This window comes from Apteryx mantelli, chromosome 15 (assembly GCF_036417845.1).
Source record: "Apteryx mantelli isolate bAptMan1 chromosome 15, bAptMan1.hap1, whole genome shotgun sequence".
NCBI classification, from domain to species: Eukaryota; Metazoa; Chordata; class Aves; order Apterygiformes; family Apterygidae; genus Apteryx; species Apteryx mantelli.
This window is the reverse complement of record NC_089992.1, coordinates 217,259-238,196: the sequence shown is the minus strand read 5'-3', so window position 1 is coordinate 238,196 and position 20,938 is coordinate 217,259. Positions and strand designations below refer to the sequence as shown.

At 43.8% G+C, this 20,938-nt stretch overlaps 1 protein-coding gene across 1 annotated transcript in view; it reads right to left on the bottom strand.

The window, feature by feature from the left end:
- Positions 1-20,128, bottom strand: part of MAP1A (microtubule associated protein 1A) — a 39,385-nt gene extending 19,257 nt beyond the window's left edge. The window contains exon 1 of the mRNA XM_013954288.2: positions 20,069-20,128. The gene's annotated coding sequence lies outside the window, so the exon portion shown is untranslated. The remainder of the gene's footprint in view (positions 1-20,068) is intronic.
- Positions 20,129-20,938: the final 810 nt, after the last annotated feature.

The following is a 20,938-nucleotide window of genomic DNA, read 5'->3' as shown; positions in this document are numbered from 1 at the left end:
CTTCCCAAAAGGAGGGGCTAGATCCATCTTTGTGTAACCCTGTGTCAAACAACTCTGTGAAGCAGGACAATGTTCAGGACCCTCCCTGCAGTATTGCCCGTGACACTGCAGGCAGCACCTCGCTTTTTGGATTTTGGTCTTTGCAAATATCTAATGCTGGGCATTACATCCACTTTACAAGCCAGACACTTAGAAGTTAATTGCTGGAATATATAATTTATAGAATTTAAATCTTCCATTGGCTTTAACGCCTCATATAGTTTGAAGGACCATAAATCTTCACTGAAAATGGACATCTATTTCTACTCTTCAACTTTCAGGCAACTGCTGCTCTCTGCCAATGTTGTTCTTCCCACTCTCTCTAGCCCACAACCTCCTATCAGCTCTCTTTCTAGGCAGATCTCAGTCCTTCTGAAGCAGCACGGTGAAGCTGGTGTTTCAAAGGAAGATACCAAAAGGAAACAGAAACAATCACAGAAAGGTCTGGACCAAACTCAGTTTGCTGGGATGTTTCACTCTGACTGCAAGCAATTAAGCACAAAATAGCTAGCTATGCCCAGAAGGCAACTTTCACACAAATCACTCTTCAGCCCAAAATGAGAAAGAGAGGCTTTAAGCTCTCAGCAGAGCTATGTATACTTTGCATCTCTAGCTGCTTCCTGAACTTGTATTCTTTCCATTTCTCTAAAAATGGTTCCTCCAGATTAAAACAAAAACATCACTGGCTGTGCAAAGGAAATGTTTACACTTAGTTCAGTGGCATTTCTGTTACTTGGTGTGGGATGTGGCATATGGATGGGATAGGACTGGGATAGAGCCCCTGCACAAACAAGGAATGCTGCAAGGGAGCCCAAGGGGAGTAGTATGGGAAGGTGGCAGGTGGTGCAGATGAGAAGGAGCCCAGGAAGGATTCTGGGGCATGCACTGCGGCCAAAAGAAGCAATAAAATATTCATCCTCCATAATGGTAATTGTAAAAGCATTGTCGATGTCCTGGCATTGCTTGGCTCCCAGCAGCTGACAAAAGGAGTACCTGGTTTCCTCACTGATTTGTGTCATGCATTTTTCACACAACTCACCCCACACCAGTGCCTCTGCTCACATGCTGCTCAGTGCATCCAGGATAGAAGCAATCTGTTCCCCTCTGTCCCAGACCTACTGCTGACAAAAGGAAACCCAAACAATGCCATTTCCCAGGCCTTAATTTCTGTCACCTTCATGACTGTACATCCCAAACAGACCTTTTCGGCAGTTGTTACCCATGTCACTTGGAGAATACAGCTTGATGTGCAGAACCCACACCAGCAGTGGCACCAGCAGTGCCACGTGAAAGGAGGGCTCTCAGGCACAGAGTGTGATCACCGGTGCTTAGTGTGTGGGCATCTCATCCTTCCAGGCACCAGGCGCCAAGGCACTGCAGAGGCAATGCCAGCCTGAGGGCTGCAGCCTGGGCAGTGCTTGGCAGACAATGACGGGTATACAGGAAAAGAGGCCTGCCTGCAGGACTAACAAGCATGCAAATACTGCTGTTCACTGCCATTTCCGTGATTCAAGCCCAAGCAGCTGAACTGCCACTGCTGAGACTGGTAAACAAAGTGCGGCTTGCTAGCATTCTGCGCGCATCCTCTTGCTCCACTGACCACCGTGGAAAAACCATCCTCTTCATACTTGAAAGAGAGAGAGGAGTCCAAGCCATGGGGCCAGCAGCTGCTGGCAGATGGAAGGTATGACTGGTGGACTAAAGTAGTGCAGATCTCCAGAGCTTGGGCAGATTTCCATTCTTTGGCAGCAAGCAGGTGGTTCTCAGAAAGACACTGAAGCACAGCCGTGCAGACAGGCCCTTTACAGAAGCATCCAGTCACATGCATATCCACACCAAAACCCATAACTGTGCTTCAACTTAATTCAGAGAGAAATCAGAGTGGCACACAAACTCCAGACTGAACTGTGCACTGTGAGTGAGATGGCAACAGGGTGACCCCACTCAGCCTCTTGACCTCATCGAAGTGGCCCCCCCCCCCCCAGCCCCCTGCTCACACACAAGCTGAGTTTAACAGCAGCTTCTCCTGGCACTGGTCCAGCTCAGGACAGCAGTGCCCTTGTATATGACAGAGCAAATGCTAGGCTGTGCCAGCTGCACAAGGCTGGCACTGGAGTGTAGCTATCAGCAGCACATTTAAGGCTGGGGAAAGAAGCAATCAGTTCCTTTAAGAACTGTAAAAGGAAGAGGAGGTGGGGTTGCTGGTGACTCTCCAGCTCTGCAGCACTACTATGTGAATGGTGTCCTCTGTCACTGCAGCACCTTTCCTTCAGCCCAGCTGTTTTTTTTATCAACTGGCACAGCAAATTCTCACAAGGCACATGCTGCTAGGAAAGCCAAGAAGGTGATATTTCATTTGACTCCATGGCCATAATGGTTTCTCAGTGGTGACATCAGTTGACTTCCCAAGATCTAACAGGACACTTTTCAAAGTATTACAAAATCACAGAACGGTTGAGGTTGGAAGGGACCTCTGGAGATCATCTAGTACAACCCCCCTGCTCAAGCAGGGTCACCTAGAGCACGTTGCACAGAACCCTGTCCAGACAGCTTTTGCATATCTCCAAAGATGGAGACTCCACAACCTCTCTGGGCAACCTGTTCCAGTGCTCTGTTACCCTCACAGTAAAAAAGCTTTTCCCTCTGTTCAGACGGAACTTCCTGTGTTTCAGTTTGTGTCCCATATTGTCACTGGGCACCACTGAAAAGAGTCTGGCCCCATCCTCTCGACCCCCTCCCTTTAGATATTTGTATACATTGATAAGATCCCCTCTCAGCCTTCTCTTCTCCAGGCTAAACAGACCCAGCTCTCTCAGCCTTTCCTCATAAGAGAGATGATCCAGTCCCCTAATCACCTTCGTAGCCCTCTGCTGGACTCTCTCCAGTAGTGCCATGTCTCTCTTGTAATGGGGAGCCCAGAATTGTAGTAGTAAAGTAGTTTACTGGGAAGAGGAGGGCTGAGGTGAATGCCTACTTCAGTCATCTGTGTTTTTCTCCCCCCCCCCCAAAAAAAAAAGATGGCTGAGTAATTGCTACCTCTGGGGAACTTGCTGATCTGGCTTGGACTCCATGTCCAGAGAATATTCCTGCAGGCCTGAGGTAGGAATGCAGGCAGCAAGCTTGCAAAACTCAATTTATGAAATCTCCGGCTAATGAAAGACGCAGCACAGCAAAGAAGGTTTCCTTCCAGTAAAAACGTTCTGGCTTCTTTTGTGAGCTCATGCAGCATTCAATCAATTACTGCACTCCTTTTCGGAAATGGACTGACCTAGGATTTCACCAAGAACAGCAACCTTGATACTAAACTGGTGAGGGGTTCTCCTCCAGCTGTTCAACACATGTGAACTTGGGGTTTAGACTCTACTTCACAGATAAAAGAAGGAAAAAAAGAAAGAAAGAATACCAATATGCCTTAAAAAATAGAAAATAATATTTTATTTTAGATCCTTGAAGAATTAGCTTAACTTGTCTTACAGGAGTTTCCTTAGAAACTCACAGGAAAGCAGTAAAGAAAACATATCAAGCTAAAGCAAACCTTTAACTAGGATGAGCTTCTAGGGCAAACAGTATCTCCTGGGACTGGAGATACCTATTTTCTCAACTGAGCTATATTTTTCTGCTGTCCCTTAATACCCCATTACAGCCATTCTCTCAGAATGACTGACACCTTCCCCACAGGATCTTGGTAGGTACCACACAGCCATGCTGAGACAGATGACTCCTCAAGAGATTTGTCCTGTTGAGAAGGCTAATGAAGTCCCTTCCCCCTGGAATCACTAACTCCACAAACCTCTTCATGGAGAATCAGCTCATGATCAGCCCAATACAACGGTTTCAATCAGGAATCTCTGGATGAAGTTTATTACTGCCTTCTGGATGCAGCCAAATATGCAGCCAACAGACTGTCATTTTTTTGCCTTAAATTCTACAACGCTCCCAAGAATCACCGTAACAGACACAATTACTCCATACAACACTGAGACTTGAGAGAAGGGAAGAAAAAGTCAAAGAAACAATAGCACCATTTAAATAAAATTCCACAGACGATAGCATAGGCAAGAATTTGACTTTTGAGAATGACTTTCTCCTCACAGACTGTGCTGCATGAGAATCTGCCATTAATTATGTAGTTTTGAAACTCTTCACAGATGGCAATGGTCACAAGCAGAGGAGTTCTTAGTAAGACAACAGCAGATAATGCAGATGGGAAAGGAGTAGATGTCATGTTTTTACATCAGTCAGGCTCCTGACACTGGCCTACATGGCACTCAAAAGCAAACTTGAGACTTTTAGATGGCTCAGCTTAAAGTAGAAGCAAAATGGTTGTGAAGCAGTATTCAGAGGAAAAGAACTATTTGTTCTCAATGCCAGCAATGAAAAGAACAAAAAGAATCAGATTAAAATGCAGCAAGGGAGATGTAAGTTCGATATTAGCAAAACTGTGTTAATGCAAAGGACAGTGAAGCACTGGGACCAGCTGCCTACCAGGGTAGGCCTTGCTATCACTGTAGGCCTCACAACAGGCTAGACAAACATTAGCAGGAGTGATCTGGGCTGAGCTGATCTGTCATTCAGCAGGCATATGAAGCTACAGTAATCTCTCAAGATCCTTTGACAGCTTCTTGCTACAGTTTCATGAAGATGCAAAGAGGAGCAGGCAACAGAGACTCAGGAGGAGCCTTCACAAGCCCAGAGGACCACAACTCACAGAGAGTGGACCCTGAGTGAGGGGTGAACACATATTGTTAAAGAGATTTGTGCTGAATGACAAGAAATCACAAACCTGTGCCCAAGCACCTGATAGAAGGTGATGAAGAGATGAAGGACAGGATCTCTCCATATCCATCCAGCCAAAACAAAGTTCTCAGATGACTGGGAAAGGGAAAAGCCATTCCTGTGGCTGACTACATTCACGTGGAAAGAAGGGACTCTCTGCCATTCCACAAATACACAGAAATAAAAAGCTGTCTCTTAATAATCCAGTAACTACATTGTCAGTGAAGACACAAAGGTGTTGCCTGGGTCCAGGCTCAGGAAAAGCAGCAACTGCTTGAAATGCTATCAGAATCCAGAATAGCAAGCCAGGCAGAATCACTCTATCTAGTTTTCCGCAAAAATCTTTCTATCATCTCTCAGTGAGAAAGGCAAATAGGAGAAAAGAATATATGCTGTTCTTTGGTGCAATAAAAGGTACCCAACATCATATGGGGATTTCATTAGACCATGAGAGAGTTTTCATCCCTCAGGGAATTCAGGAAGAAGTATCTACTAGTATCCCAGTATCCACACACACACAGAAATTAGAAATTGACAACTCTGAAAATCAGGCTGGCAGAAGCAGAGCCTCTCCCCAGCTGGTTTCACTACTCAGATGAGAGGCTAGCTCATATAGGAAGCTGTGCTCTGGCTGCTCAGGGACAGGACCATGGCAGACCAAAGCCAATATGAGTCAACAGCCAGAGAACAGGCCAAGAAGGTAGCAAATCCGTACGGGGCCACAACACTAGGAGCTCAGCCTGGCATGGCAGAATGTGCAGTATATCCCACAGCCTTTTCTTCCCAAATTCCTTTCAGACCTACGGTCAAGTGGCTGCAGACTTGGCAGCTAAGGGAATGCTGATCACCCCAAAATCTCTTTGACTCCAAATGTTCAACAGCCTTAAGGAGCCCCCTTGCTGGTTGCTCCCTCTATACAGGCCTGCAGAAGCAGCTGCACAGACAAAGGACCTAAACACACAGACTGGAGTGTCCTTCCCACCTACTAACAGAAATTACTTGCAATAGAAATAATTAGTGGTGCGACCAACAATGCGGACACAGCAATTGAAAGCTCACTGTTTGGACTGTCATCAGATGTATGTCCTTACTGGATCCCTAGCATGGTGAAATGTATGTCTGAACAGTCTCACTAAGAAGGGAAAAATCCCTTAGTTAAAATTACAGTACAAGGAATAGCCTTCTCAGGCCCATGAAAACTGCAGTCTTGAATTGCTTGGAACATGGATCTAAACAAAGCTCTTTGACTATAGATCTCCAGATGCATTCTGAACATATATTCCTGGCCCTGATAAGCCCCCTCCAACTCTGCTCACAAGCTGCATGCATTAAACGAAACCTCTTCTCCCCCACTTATTGTGGGAATAAATTTCATTAGTGTTGAAATCCTCATTTCATATGAATCTTTGCTTTGTGTTTTCATGCACATTCTGGTTAATGCAGTCATCATAATGCCTGTGCACTTCCAAGAATGCTCCTATCTATCACATCCTTGTCAAAGCAGGAAAAAAAAGTCTTTTCAATCTTTTCCTTAAGAGGACAGTTTCTCAAGACCTTATCGCCACTGTCACCAATCTCTGAAACTTTTCTACTGTAGCCCTTAGGATGAGTAAGAGCGCAAGTATACAAGGCAAGACAGAGACAGAAGATTCATAGGGTGACATTCTTATATTTTCTGTATTAATCCCCATCCTGTTCTTTATGCATGGTAACATGAATTGACACTAGCTCTGCACCAAATAAAGATCTTCAGCTGGTGCTCTACAATGACATCCAAATTTCATCCTGCCATGATGCAATTAGTTGAACTCTTATAAGGAGTCTGGAAGATATTTTCCAGTGTGCTTGATTTTGCTTTTTTTTGACAATGAATTAAATGTGACATCACCATGACTGTTCAATTTAGTTGCATAAATTCCTCACAGTCATTTCTAGATATAAGTAACTGAGTCATCTACAAATTTAGCCACCTCCATGTTCATTCCAACCCTTTCCTGGGCATTACTGTATTGATCAACTTCATATTTAGCAGGAAGTCCTAAAGTCTTTGTTTTGCCACCTCTGAACCCTATGCAAACTTAAAGAGGTATTTCTAATTTGTTTTCTGTCTCTTAGCTAGCTTTTGACTCATGGCATTCATTGCTTTTTACCCATACACAGTGCTACATATCATATGTAAAGACTTTATATATAAATGCCCTTCATCCATGAAGGTTGAGGAGAGAGGGAGACATTCGCCTTCTGTACATAGATCACATTACTTACCATTGTGCAGAAGTAATATCACCTTCATCCTGAAGGATCACAGAGGACACACCCAGAGCTCTTTTTCTACAGGACAGCCACCTCTTGGATGGAAGTAAGCAGTAACTGAGCATGGGGGCACTGCATAATAACGTCCCAGAGGTGAAGTGACGGACAACTTCTCTAGCTATTACTAAGGGGGCATTTCAGGCTGTGCGGGCTGCACTCATGGGCCATGAGTGCGGAGGGAGGAGAATCTTAACTTTTTTTTTTTTGGCAGGAGGGGAAGGGGAGAATATGTATAGCTTATGCTGTCCACCAGGTCTAGAATTAATTTCTTTTTGGTGGAGGAAAGCAAGTGATGAGCAAAGCCATAGAGATTTTGGAGCTGCTGTGAATTAATCATCCAGGACTGTCTATATATGAGAAGAGATAGAGGGCAAGACAGTGAAGGACCAGACATTGTATTTTTGGTGATTAGCAATCAAGCAAAGATGACTATGCAGGGAGACCAATACAAACTAAAACTAGGGTCATTACATGACAAACAGGATGCCCAAGAACAAGATGATCCTGGAAGCAGGGAGATGGTACTGGAGGCAGAAAAGGAGGTCATGCTCTCAATATAGATCCTTGTATATAGTGGGTTTTGCCACTCTAATTGAGCGGTGCCTAAAAAAACATAGCTGGATAATAAATTCTCAGCTGATCTGAAGGGCTGGCAAGTACAGCTGCAAAAGCTGTAGCTTGTCATTTGTTTTGATCTTTCAGACCATCAGACCTCAGAGATCCTATTTTGTTGATCAGAACTGAAACAGCCATGGTTAGAACTCATCGTGCTGAAACCAGAGACAGGGCAGTGGGACCCAGGGCCTCATTTTCGTAAAATATGATCACCTAGGCCAGAGCACTAAAAAGGCACCTTTCTAGGGAGACTGTGCCAAAGTCAGGCATGATGCTCTGACTGGTGCACAAAACTTTAATGAACATATATAATCAGGTCTACCTTCATTTTGTCTTAACTATGGCACACTGAACCACATGACACCACTCTGAGTGAAAGTGAGAAACAGAAGTTAATTCTGAAAGGGAGGTGAGAAATTTCCCTTCATTGTCCATGCTCTTGCCTATATTGCACTGCACGCTTCTATAACTTTGCATGCTGATTTTCAGTTCATAGCTTGCTCCTGTTTCTAGCCTGAATTCATCAGCAGACAGTTCTTGCTCAGCACTGTGCTTTCATTTCAGTGATGTGTTACAAGGGACGTGTTTTGGCCTCCCAAGTAAATAAAAAAAAAAAAAAAAAGGCATCAACATGATGGAGTGAGTCCAGCAGAGGCCACAGAGATGATGAGAGGAGCTGAAGCACATGACGTATGTGGAAAGGCTAAGAAAAATGCATGTGTTCTGTTGGCAGATGGGAGAATCTTACTGCTGTCTTCAACTACCTAACTGGAGTGTATACAGAAAATAGTGCCATAGTCGTCTCAGAAGTACACAGGGATAGGATAAGAGGCAACAGGTACAAGCTGGTACAATCACCTTAGTAGCCCTTCGCTGGACTCATTCCAGTAGCTCTATCTCTCTCTTGTACTGGGGAGCCCAGACCTGGACACAGTACTCCAGGGGTGGCCTCACCAGGGTTAAGCAGAGGGGAAGGATCACCTCCCTTGACCTGGGTCTTGTTCTATTGCATTTTATTTCAAGCAAGCTTTCCCTGGCCTTTGGATCCAATTGCTAATTGCAGTTAAAAGAACTGTATTCCTATGTTGCAAACATCTGATTTTTCCAGCTGTTTTAGGCTTGCAGCAACTCAGAGAAATGGATGCACAAGGTAGTCTAGGCTGCAGAGATATCAGGACGTTGCCATAAGCAGAATGCAGACTGTTCTTCTGACCATATGGAAGCCAAGCTTCTCTCCATCCAGGGAGCACTTATTTGTCCTCCTTACCTCCTGTCTCCTTCCCACACCCTTTGCTTCCTCTGTCTCTAAGATCATTTGGGCTTAGTAGGCCAAGTTTTACCTGTTAAGCAAACACCAATAGCACATTGATACAAAATATCAAAATTTCACAGGCTGGACACGTGACCAAGGCACAAAAGCCACAGTCATTAAAAACCAATTCCTCCTTCTTTCCTGATATCTTATCTGATGTTATGAACATCTCTCTTCAGACTGCCACATCTGAAAAGACTCTTCTTACAGGAAGGTCCTAGATCTCTCTAAGGCTCTCTCTAAGGCTCAGTCCCTTTTTTCTAAACTTTGGTGAAGAGCTGAGCCTTGCATTACATGGACTCCCAATGCTCTATTGAAAAAAGTCCACCTTTGAATACAGTCAACGCGTTAACAAGGGTGCTCGGAGTGCATGTGCTTGCATAATTAACATGAGCTAGTGCAAGCTGAAAAGCTGCCATTTCCTTCATTCTGAAATGATATCATAATGCTGAGATGATAACTGATTCTTTCATTCAGAAGCTGTGAAATCTCCAACTGCAGCTCCTTTGGTGCCAATGGGCGAAAAAGGCTCCAGCCCCAAATAGGGTTCATTCAGAGAAGAAAAAACAACGCATTCATTTGCACACACACCAGCACTGTAATGAGTACACCAAGCTACAGCTCCTTGGGAGAGAGATTATAAAGGCCAGAAGAAAGGTCCTGCCTCTTATCCCCTATTTGCAAATACACTTTCCTGTCTCTTACTGCAATATGGACCCACCCCTCTGCAAATCCAAGGAAGCCCTGCGCTGTTTAGCAACGAGGGAGAGGAGTATGCTGTTGTTGGAAGCAATGTGCCAAACCCAGCACCTGAAGGGCACAGAGCTGCTGAAGCCACTGCTCTCTAGCATGCAAACTGAACGGCGTGTAGCTAGTCAGACCAGCTCTGGCTGATAGAGATTTGGAGCCACTGCGTACTAGTCAGAAGGGCTCAGGAATTAAAAAATAAAGACAAAGATTGCTTTGGCAGCCAGTGCACAAACTAGGAACTGGGGATTCACATTTCCACCCCTCCTCATTTACAGATTTGCTGTGCATCTCAGGAAAGCCTTTTTAGCTTCCCTGTACCTAGGCGCCCTTGCTGCACTCAGGGGGAACAGCCCTGACCTGTCATAAAGGGTGAGGGGCTATATCAACCCTTGTGAGATGCTTTAATAGCTGAGAGCAGAAGGGTGGATCTGTGGGCCACGACAGCATTGGCAGTATAAACTGAGATGAGCTGGCAGAGCAGCATGGGGAAAGTTTGCACAAGGCCAACCTGCTCTATGTGTATCCAAAGCATCCAAGAGGAATAACTTCATTAAATTTAAAAAGAAACCCTTCCCCAGAGGATTGGGCAGAAGAGATTCTGCGCAGTGTGTGGGCATATGTGGTGGGTTCCAGAAAGGAAAGATTCTGGGCAGACAAATTCTATTTTAAACAAAACTGTCATTTCCTTTTTTTGGCAGAGGGAGTCAGCTGCTGTAAGCAGAGCATCTGTGTGACAGGGCCTGGCCCTGTGCAAGCAGCAGTAACCCTGCCACTGCCACAGACACAGCATGGAAAGCAAACAGCAATATCTCACTCTGGATTGACCTTTAGAGGACAAATGAGAGTCTGGAGAGTGCCAGCATCAGCCTCTACCATGGCTAGAGGAAACAGACTGTAATCTACTTCTGAGAACTTAGCCATATAGTAGATAGCTACCTTCATATTCTGAGTTATACCCCACTTCCAAACTGGATCACCCAAACAGAAAGAAAGGAGCTTAGCCAATTCCCCAGACTCTAAAGACATGACCCACAGTCCTTACTGGTTTCCAGAGTGTAAGTTAGATTACAATGCTGACATAATGCTTATATTGACTGCAACAGTAAATCAGCTGTTTTACTGTTCTTAAAAACATTTCTTTTAGTTTCAAAGAAAAATATTTTTTCTTAGATTGCAACAGATTTGTTAGAATGAAATATCAGCTAAAATTATTGATAAAAGCAATTAAAATTTTTTTCTTAAACTTGCAGTGATCCATCATTTACTTTTACTTTTCTTTCTTTCCCCTAAAAACTTTGAAAATATTCAGGATACTCTATTTATTTAGGCACACAAAATCTCAGGCTCCCAGTTCTTGTTTTTCAGACAGAAATGGCTGTACTGCATTCAGCATATGTTTTGATTGAAAAAATATGATAGCGTCACTGCACTTTCCCAGTTTGAATCTCTCTTTGTTCTTTCTTACCATGACGACTTTGCTCTCTGGGCTCTTGGAATTATATTTTTTTACTCCTCTTGACTGTCCAAAACACTTTCCATTTTATTATCATCTGTGACTATGATCAACATGCTGTTTACAACCCAGCCCTGATCATTCCTTAAAGAACTATTAAGGAAATCAGAAGAACATAATGTCTGTGTATCTATCCTGGGATGCATCGGGCTTTGCTGCCGGCAGTAGATGACTTCCAGGTGCCTGCTGCCACCCAGATCTCATGACCCTGAGTTAAGTGCCCACTCTCCCAGTGGGGAGACAAACCCCCTTAAAGGGGAATCAACAGACACCAACAAGCTGAGCAACTGCTAAGACAACCAGAAAAACAAAAAACAAACAAAAAACAACAACAACAACAAGAAAAAGGGGGGAAAGCTGGGCCCTCACACTATGCCATCACTTAACAGTCCTAAGACAAGACATTCTCAGCTTTGACTCCTCTCCTGAAGTCTGGGTGAAAAGCTGGAGGCCTATATTCAGTCACTGTTTTCTCAGAAGAAGACAGAGGACCCAGAAGAAGATGGCACAGTGGTCTGCTCGCTGGCACTTTCCTCAGGAGACTGATGTCCTCTATTTGATTCCCTGCCTGCCAGAGATGGAGCAGGGTTGCTCTCACTCTCTCTGGCTGAAGTTCATCTGTTCTGTATACACAATTAAAACGCTTACTAGCATAGAGATGTGAACTGGATTCACACATCTGTGTCCCAAACACCATACTATGCAGTGACTGTCTTTGCTCCCTCCCCCCGACAGCTCTAAGGAATAATTAATTAATTATGTAAGCCACAACTATCTCAACAGGGGACACAAACAACACCCTTGGACTGCCAGTGCCCTATGGTTACGGGGGGCCTCTTTGCTTTGGTGCAGTCCTAAATCTATGCATGAGTTCCAGCTCAGATAGGAACTCCAACAAGATCTCTAACCAGAGATTGTATTTACCAGAACAATGGGATATTTCCAACTCATTGATCATTATCTTTTGAACAGTAGTGTTGGGTCAGATGAGATGAGACTGTCAGGAAAGATAAGTGGAAAATTACTCAGGTGAAGATTGCAGCTGATGGTTGGTGCCAACTGCTTAGCAGAGACTAAGAGATGCTTTCAGTGCTAGGCAGGAAGCTGCAGTGCTAACTGGTGCTCAACTGTTAGATTCAGGTGCCTAAAAAGATGTAGAGTTCTGGGCAGCTCCAGCTCTTTATTCCTCTTCCAGAGATGACCAGAGCATAGGGCACAGCAAATTCACTGGGTGATCACAGCCAAAAGGGGCTGTCTCAGAGTCACTTCCATGACTTCCATTCACAGCATGTGACAGCTACAGCAACTGCTTATATGAAAACACTATTAGAAAAGTGCTGTAGTTTTATCTTTTAATGTGATTCAGCAGGTGGGAATAATGAGGAATTGGCACTAGGCAGTGCTTTGTGGTCTACCAGCAAGTGCTCTGCTTCTCATTGTCTGAGAATGTCTACAATAAAGCTTTATTTCATATACTTTCAAACACTCTGCAGAAATAGATAAATAAGTATCTATTTTATTTATCTGTAGATAAATTTAAAGGTTTATCTCCTTAAGGATTTTTTTAGTGATTTTCTCTTATCTAAAAAAAGAAAATCACTGGGTATTAGCAAAGGGAAAACATGTTTTTAGTAGGAATATTAAAATCAGTTGAACATTGAGAGGCAAGATGCTGTAAAAGAGTACTCTCTCCCTGCAAAGAAAGGCTAGGGCAGAGATGTGTGCTGATATTGTGGAGCAATGGAAGGGAGCATTCAAGTGAGCACCAAGAGTGTCACAGATGAAACCATGCAGGATATGAAATGAGGGAATTTTTAACTGCACCTAGAAAGGAAGGGGAAGCCAACAGTGTTTAAGCAGGGAGGCGTTATTGCATGTGCTGCTCTCTACCAGAAGTTTCAAAATAGTGCATAATGATTTTTCATATTAGGATAGTGAGTTACATAGCTAAAATCGCAGCACCACTGAACTAAAGCCCTCTGAATGTGCAGTAGGAGACACACTTCATCTGAAGGAACTGAATAAACAGAAAAAAGGACAGGAAAACACAATGCAGTATAGAGCAAGAGTGAAGGTAGGTTGGTTATCTCTACGAAGCAAAACATTCCACAAGGAGTACAGAATTGAAAGCATACTCACATTGATTTTAGTCTGTTAACATTGGTAACAGCTAAGGAAACCTTCCGGTATCAGTTTTAGCTTTGGTTAACATCCCAGACACAGACTGATGGGAATTTTCAGTACATATGGTATATTTACCACTATTATTCATATACTAGTTAGACTGAAGCTGAGTAGAGGGGAGAAGAGCGGGCTGGCCTACCTGTGCTGCAGTCACACCTTCCTTGCACTGTGCAGACAGACTCACTCAGGAATACAATAAATAATACACACACTAAAGCTCCTTAGAGTTCAAGAGTTTCCTGATGTGAGGCTACAGAGGTACACTCTGTGCCTGGAGAAAAGGATGACAGGCACTGTATCCAACCCTGAAGTGAGACTTGGCAGTACAGACAGGCACAGAAATGAGTGAAGGATGCAACACATGCAAGAGCATCAGGTGAGTCAGAGCAGAGCTGGTGACACATTCTGAACTCTTTCAGAGGCTTCAGATAGAGGTTTTCAAACAGAGTGTCTACCCAGTTATCTTCAGGAGTGGAAACTGGAGAACTGGTCACAGATTTGCTCCAAGCAACACCTGCACAATTTAACATTCTCAGTGTAAAAGGAGCAGTGAAATACCAAGGTCAAGAAAGAAGAGAGCAGCTACTTTGGGACAGAGCAAGTGCTAACTTTAAAGCATCTCAGAGGCAGGGACAAAACTAGAAGTCTTTGAAAAGCTACAGAGACTGCAGGGAATGAAGAGAAAGAAACCTTGGTGTCAAAAGCCACAGAAAGAAACCAGGATCAGCAATAAAACTCCAAAGAGAAGAGAAGTTTCTCAACAGGAGCAAAGTCAAAGAGTGAAATTAATTGAGAACAACACTAGACAGGACAGAGAAGGGAAAAACACAGCAGCAAGCATTCATTAGGGTCAAAAGAAGACTAGCTGAGGGAACTAGAAAGTAACAGGTTTTAAAGAGTATGGGAAAAAACAACAGATGAAATGAATCAACGCCCAAAAGATTAGCATGTGGTGTGGACACCAGCATAAAACAGGAGGAGCACGGAATGGTCTGGGATGAAGAAGAAAGAAGCCTGGTTTCCAGAAGAACCATTGCTGAGTCTGTCAGGATAGAGTGGAATGAGGCGTCTGAGAGCACATTCAGGTTTCCTTTTGTGAATCTAGCTGGAGATGTTTAAGAACTTACCTCACCACACTGTTACTGCTTGTCAGGAGAATTAACTGTGCTTTACGGTGAGAATAGGCTGTGCAAAATGACTGACCACATTCCTGGGGAAATACTAAGAAGGTGAAGCAGCAGCAGAGAGGTCAGATAATTAAGGTATGGGAGGTAGTGGGCACTTGCTGCATCCCAGGAGATACTCCCTCTAACTATTTGCCTTTGTCTTATTTTCTCTCTCCCTTTTAATACCTTCATGCCATCTACAGCTCCTCTCCCAGACAACTTCTATTACTATACTATGCCTACCATAGCAACCATCTTATTGCATTCTAATTGCACATACTGTCTCACTTTTATGCTAAAGAGCAATTTGATAGCTCAGCCATTTTAGAACCACTAATTGAAGGCACAGACAGATGTTCACTTTGGAAACAGCTGTATCTATTTCGGAAGTTATTGTTCCTAACTCTTGATGAAATGCCCCTCAACTGGAAGTTACACAAATGGAAACTAAGCTACATTAATGGATAGGATAAGCCCTTCTAGTTTGCCAAGTGCAGAATTGGTCAGGAGAGATTCCATTCCCTTCAGTGGCTCTGCTTACTCAAGCCAGCCCTGAATCCTTTGCCATGAAATAGTCTCAGGGCATTCACATGAATCAAAAACACTGAACCACAGAACAGTTGAGGTTGGAAGGGACCTCTGGAGATCATCTAGTACAACCCCCCTGCTCAAGCAGGGTCACCTAGAGCACGTTGCACAGAACCCTGTCCAGACAGCTTTTGCATATCTCCAAGGATGGAGACTCCACAACCTCTCTGGGCAACCTGTTCCAGTGCTCTGTTACCCTCACAGTAAAAAAGCTTTTCCCTCTGTTCAGACGGAACTTCCTGTGTTTCAGTTTGTGCCCATTGTGTCCCATATTGTCACTGGGCACCACTGAAAAGAGTCTGGCCCCATCTTCTTGACCCCCTCCCTTTAGATATTTAAATGCATTGATAAGAACCACACCCTCCCCCCCAGTCTTCTCTTCTCCAGGCTGAAGAGGCCCAGCTCTCTCAGCCTTTCCTCATATGAGAGATGCCTTAATCATCTTTATCAACACAACTCTGCATAGGAGCATTATCTCCAGCTGTGAGGAGTTGGAGCTGTAACTTCTTAAATGTCTCATACTAAATCCACAAAAAGAAACCTAAACACACCTTACAACACCCTCTTGTCTGCTGCCCTCACTCCACCAACCCTTGACAGACTCAGAGATGGTCCCTTTGGAAACCAAACTAATTTCTCATGTCTTCCTTTTCAGTGTAGTTTCAGCTGTCATTTGTTGCTAGTCCATGAACAGGGGATCCCACAAAAATGTTCCTGTTGCCACTGAGGCAGATGTCTTGTTCTAGATTTCAGGGCCAAAGACTCCTGTAAGTAGCAGAGCTAGGTAACTTTTGATTTCTTACTTTTAACAAGAATATGCATCACTGGATACATGTTCTTACAACAAGAATATAGCAGAGCTTCAGGAAAACTGTGCATTTCTCCCAGTTGCAAAGTATTTGGCCAATACTGATCCTGACTGACTTGGAGGAACAGCCCATGATCTATCCTGTTCCCCTCTCTGTTTTTTTTTTTTTTTGACAACTGATGTAATATGAAATGCTACAGCTGATCTCATGTTTAAGCAGGCTGTCTTAGGTGGAGAAAACTTAGTTGTATCAGGGAGGGGATGACTGTCACAAATAAGGAATCATTCTGAGATTTCCTCCTGTTTGCTGATTTAGATGCCAAATTTCTGGCAAGAGCCTTTTCAGAGCTTTTTACAGCCTAATATTGATACATCTGATTTCTAGCATCTGTTGAGACTCCTCAAACCTGCTTCCCACTCCCTACTGTTGATAGTCTCATTCTTACTAGTTTTTCTTCTCTCCCACCTGTTTATTTTGGAGATGACCTGCTGAATGTCATCTGCATTTAAGATATGGCTATTAAACCAGCTGTGGACAGCATGGGGCAGGGGTGGGAAAGCATAGAATGGCTGTATTCTGTCAGCCCTTAGAAAAAAGCAGCTGTCCTCTGCCAACATCTTTCTTTGCTGATATATTTTGACTTTGCACTCTTAGATTTAATTGCCATTTGATAACTTCCCTGCATGGTCTGGATTCCTGGGATTTGATTTACAGCATGAAGTACAGTGACAATGAATGGGATGTAGGAAGTTATTCAAAAGTGCATAGCTTCAAGGCCACCTGTCCTTTCTGCTAGTAAATGCAGGCCTTGTCTGTTCAGCATTGAAAAGAGAGGCATTTGGGAAGAGCCAAATTCTTGTTCCTATCAGAGCAGGGATATCTTCTTCTTTCAATATTGGTAACAAGTCACCTCAGCCACTACCTCTCACCAGTCAGCCTGCTCATCTGCCTTGCACTGAGGTCACTGAAGTCTCATGTCCTAACAGGAGCCCCCACTTCTTTATGCTATCCAGTCTAGCCAGGCCTCTTTCAGCTTGCAGAATGCACAGTGGGATCTGCTTCTGTGAGTCAGGGACTGGACTTACTGACTTGGGACTACAAAAAGGACTGACTGGCAAGAATAAAGAGGACAAGAAGAGGCCTCCAAAACCAAGAACAGTTTTGTCTCAGATCCTCTCACTTGTTCAGCTCCCTCAGAGCCACACAGGCACAGAACCTTTCCATACCCTCAAGCATCCCACTTCACTGATAATCACCTTTGCTTTTCAATATGGGCCAACAGCAGGAAAGAAACCCCGTAACAATTAAAACTCCCAAGCAAAGCAAATCTAATAGTTGGGAATTGGGCCAAAATATGTATTGTGCTCATACTTACTAGCCTGCAAGCTGGTTCTTCAAAAAGATTCTGTATAGATCAAAGCCACAGAGAACCACCCTGCCCAATGTTTTCCCATCAAGGAAAGGAATCATATTTGTTTGAAGCAATTTCTTTGTTATAAGGCCTGGGCAGTATTTGCATTTCTGTCCAAGTGCTGCAACTTACCCCTCTTATGCCATTTTAGGAGGCTTTTTGGAACAAAAATCTAGCCAACCAAAAAGTAAATCACTGGCTTTTTGCCCACTTTTCCTCCAAGATATTAGTGCCATGCGTGCCTTATGATATACTGACATTCCTCAGGCAACATTCAAAACAGAGATACTAATGGCCTTTTTCTTCTAGCTTCCTCCTTAATTATTTAAGAACTCTGCACTGGAACTTAACAGGGAATGGTAGAGGTGAGCTGGCTGGGATCCTAGTGAAATAAAAGGTCAGCTACAGCAAGTGAAAAATTTAGGCAAAATCTCTTAAATAAATATTGAAGTTAGCAGAGGAAACAAATGACCCAGACTTGCCAGTTATGGTGCTATGCATTTTTATCACAATCTATTTGTACTTAAAGCATATTGTGAAAAACACCACTAAGTCTCCACAATCTTGATCTATTCACTGGAAAGAATCAAAAGGACTTTTCTCAAGACACTACCAAAATACATGAAGAACAGGGTTAGCAAACTCCAGCCCACCATGCGGTGGTACAACACAGCTTCTGGACAAGCCTTCTGGTGGGAGCTAAGGCTATAGCTTGTGCTGTTTTTTTCCTGCCAGCTGGTATTTCTCTTTTCTTACCATTGCCAGTATCCCTGAGACAGGAAGGGACTCTCCTTTCCAAGGTTAAAACAGCTACAAGACTTTCAGGTCAGGTGCTCTGTGAACATATTCAATAACAACCATTTATTAAACCATAGCTGCTTGAGGCATTTAGCTGACATCCCAGGAGAGTCAGGAGAAGTGGCTCAGCCTTTCGCATAGGAGGGGGGTCTGGCATAATCTTGCTGTGCCTAAGCTCTGTGATTTATTTTCACCTCTGGTTCATACTAAAGAAACATAAATTTCCACATGCACTGACTGGTGACTATAGGTCAGTCCTCCTCCTCTTGCAATTTCCTCCCCAAGATCTCAAAAGATGAAACAAATTTACAAAAGATTTCTTGTACTGCAGAATGCCAGAGCCACAAAGAACACTATGTACCTGGTCCAGCTGTGAATCCTGACTCCGGAGGTAGGTGCTAGTAAATTGCAAGAGACTGGTGCTTCACAAGAAGGCTTATGAAAGGCAGTAATAAGTGCAAAGAGACACACAGACTACTCAGTAGGACATGCTGATAACAGACATGCATCTTAAATCCTACCCCCTCTGTGGCTTACATGCCTCCTTCTGTTTGAGATTCTCAACCTTCATCATCCTAGAGGAAATATCTAAGCCTTTATTTTCAAAAGCAAGGAAGGGCTCACTCATTTCTTTCAAAACACAGAAATTGGAATGATGATGCTTTCAGGAATGTAGAAGTCAACTGGAATTGCATTCCCCTTAAAAAAAGGTCCAGCTCAGTAGTGTTCCTTCCATTTGAGAGAGAGGTCCAGCAAGACTTAAAGGCCAATTTCAGAAGAACTAAGAACCTGCTGGTCAAGGACGCCAATGCTCAGGTTCATCTGTGAATAAAGCCTAGGAAGGACAGGGATTTGCTGAAGAGCTGGATACACAACTAAGTTGTTTCATTAGCCGAGGAATTGATGAAGAACCTCTCTGCAGTCCACTGCAATATCCTCAGTTCCTCTCATGAGTCATAACTACCAACTGGTCAAGTGGCAGCACACTCGGAGACAATGTTTGTTATCTGACTTGTGCACAAATGGTGATTGCCCAGATGGCAGGCCAAACAGAACACATACTGTCCCAGGGAAGGCACTAAGTTGGATCACTCTCCTCTACTACACCACCAGTTTTCATAAAACCTGTAGAAACTTGTTACCTTTAATGCTTCTCCTATTTCAAATGGGTTTCAAATTATACAGTGGATTCAAGAATTATTAGAGTGGTAAACAGATGGAACGGCCAATCATTTTCCTGGGAAACCAAGCTAAAAATTCTGATTTGAAGTCCTCGAGTCACAAAAAATCTTCCCTCTCTTCACACAAAAGAAACACCTCTTTAGCAGGGGGAAAGTTTTCTCTCCAGACAAAGACAAAGTATATGCATTTGTAGGAGGAATACACACAACTCAATCAAGCAGCTCTAAGGGGAGGCAGAGAAAAAGCATACAAACTGAGAAGTTAGAATCAAAATAGCTCAATACCTTCTGTAGTCTTTCCTCTTAACAGCTACAAGGCTTGTTCTGAAGTCCAGAATGACATGGACTTATAACTAATTCAGAATTGGGGGGGGGGGGAGGAGGTGGGAAGTCTTTTTTTTCCATCCCCTAAATCTTCCCCAGAATCATTTCTAAGTATTAACATACACACAGCTTACCTTCTTTCCTCCCATACACACAGGCTATCCATCAGCCCAGTAACTATTACCTCCCTTCCCTCCCTAGGTACTTTTGCCTAACAAACACTTAACAGGCTAGCAGATACACCTTTCATTTTGAGCTAGTTACTATTGCCAAGTCCCTCTATGCTCACCAGGCAATCTTCTCTTCTTTGGCTTCTCATAGTATCTTCCTCTGAGGGCCTGCAGGTCTCTCTTCTGTTCATCAATTACCAGTGGAAAGCCTGTGATAATGCACATAGCAACTGTGCTAGCCAAGTGGCCGAAAGAAGCATCCTCTGGGGTCTCTGTATTCAGGCACTTATCACAAAAATATATTTCTAGATTTTTATTTGGCTCTTAGTTTGCTTCTCCTTTTGTGAGGAGCCACCTCAGAAGCTATCCAGGATGGTCTGTGTATGTATGAACATGTACAAAGAGCACAAGACTGTTTCCCATAGAAGCTCAGGTGCTGACTGAGGAACCCCTCTTCTACCCTTACTCTGGTGCCCGGCCTCTTTTCTTTGACCCAGACACTCAATCTCTTGTTCATGCACACACAGCTTCCTTGCTTTCACCAGAGAGTGCCTGTGTTGGCTATTTCTCATCTCCTGTGCTCAAGTCCATCATGCGTTTGCTTGCATATCTGCTGAGGACATGACTAAGCTACACTGACAGCACAGGCATGAGGAAGAATAGCAAAAAGAGAAGACAGGACATTCCTCTCATGGATTATTTTGTCAGGAAAGAAACTACTGCAAAGTTATGCCTCTCTCTGTCCGCAGAATGTGAGCAGGGCGGGGGGCAGCCTGGTCTTCTCATATTGAAGGAAAAGAGGGGATCAAAAAAAAAGGTTATTTGCCTGTATACAATAGGTTCTTGCTGGAGGAAGTGTAAGGACAGACATGCAGTCTGGGTGCACCCAAACAGCAGACAGAGGGAGGATAGGGAGGGCACTGACCTTATGCAGCAAAGGGTCCCTTGACCCATCAAAGAGGAGGAATCCCTGTCATTCTGGAACAGTG